The sequence below is a fragment of the Lupinus angustifolius genome, chromosome LG03 (assembly GCF_001865875.1).
Source record: "Lupinus angustifolius cultivar Tanjil chromosome LG03, LupAngTanjil_v1.0, whole genome shotgun sequence".
Classification (NCBI taxonomy): Eukaryota; Viridiplantae; Streptophyta; class Magnoliopsida; order Fabales; family Fabaceae; genus Lupinus; species Lupinus angustifolius.
In genome coordinates, this window is record NC_032011.1 from 5,054,171 (window position 1) to 5,056,187 (window position 2,017).

Consider the following 2,017-nt stretch of genomic DNA (forward strand, 5'->3'; position numbering starts at 1 on the left):
ATAGTATGCAAAATAGGAAAATAATATAATATTTAACTTTATAACATTATTGTAATTTATAAATATTTATGTAAATACATAACTCTATTTTTTATTCAAAGTTCGTAACATAATATTTATTATATATTTTTTATTATAGGTTGTTTTGTAAGATAATTTTTACCTAACGTTTATTATCAAGCCAAAGGTCCTAAAAAACATTAAAAAAAAGCGAGTAGCCCAAATCTGCTCGGTTAAGCCCGGCCCGAGCTCGGTTTTCATATAGCCCAGTTGGGCCGGCAAAAAAGCCCGGATTCAATTAAAACTGTTTTTATTTGGCAAATGAACTAAGGTGTATTCTTACTTTTTAGTTCATTTGTCAAGACTTTCAAAAGAATCATTTTAGATCTTGAAATCAAGTTTTAAGTGATCAAACTAAAATCGCATTAAACAATTTTTAAAGAAGTGAAATTGCCAAAGTAATAACTTAAACATAATTCAACATAATGAAACAAAAGTTACAAGAAATATTAGGAGCATTAGTCATCTTAATCTAAAGATTTAAGACACTTTACCATACACAAATGAGAATGCAAAATGAATTTTTGCATCTCATTTGATTACTCCTTCTCCTCTTGAATTAAGGTAATTTTATTTATAATTTCTCTTCTTGCCTTTACCTCCACGAATTTAATTGCAGCCAAAATTCATAATTATGAATGTAAAGTTCTTTTCTCAAAGTGATATTCTTTGACACCTTAGGCTGGAGGCGCGCCCATAGTATATATAATCAAGGATAGTGCAGCTATAAATTACACACATTCATGTTATAGTAACTTTCATAATTTGGAAGCTTATATCTTAGAAGAAATTGCACGACTCTATGAAGAAAATTAAACGAAGGACATAAACACTAGGACACATGAGGAGGCCCTAGTACGTACTATTCGACAAACTTTCACATGTTGGCAACTGATACAGATATCATCACAAATTGAATAATTGTGAATTGACATATTTGTCATTAGATTCAAACAACTACTAAGGTCATCACCGACTAATAAAAACGCCAATTATTGTACTACTTATTGTTCTAGAAGAACTCAACAGAAAATTTTCATTTTTATTGAGCTATAATATATAGTTGTAATTATTGTTTAGTCTCATATATAATCATCGTAAACCAACTGGTATTAGTTCAAGTGGTACATGTTTGATTCCCTTTAAGCAAGAACTCGGGTTCGAGTTTTGTAGATAGAAAAAAATACCTATTAGAAGAGTTAGCCTCACATACCTGTGAATGTTTCCGGCTCGGTTAGGATTGTTTCCAGTACGATAATACCTCTAAGAAACCAAAAAAAAATATATATCCATTGTATAAACTTGAGAGTTGTTTCCTTTTAACTAATTATTAGGTCAAATTAACGTAAATTATTATAATTGTACATACGCAGTATAATTCAGTGTAATAATTACAAACAACTTAGGTATGAATCAGAATATATGAGTTGAACTCTCTTCTTTATGGTACTCTCCGATACTGAAATACAAGGAAAACATATTATTTTAATATTTTTTATTAAAACATAACTTAAAATTATATTCATCAAATGTAATTTTTGCCACATATTACAATTCACATTCATTTAAAATCTCTCGTATTTCCGAATATTTGATATGGTTTGCATTGGTCGTGAGAACTTCCCTCATCATAATCTTTGAAAATAAAATAAAAAACAAAGGTGAACCAAACCTTTCATTTGATTTGTTAATATCGCGTGAATCATTGTTCTCTCATACTCTTAGAATATTTGTATTCACATAGACAAAACACTCGTGGAAACAAAGGTTCAATATTTTTTCCAGTCATGGACAATAAATAAAAGACAACAGAGATTAGTCGATGTCATTTTCTGCTTAATTAACATTAAATTATAATATTATATTTTAAATAAACAAATCTCTAGTAAGACCTAGAATAATGATGATCTCACCGTATGAAAAATACAAGTCATTAACGATCTTCAATTCTTTCAAA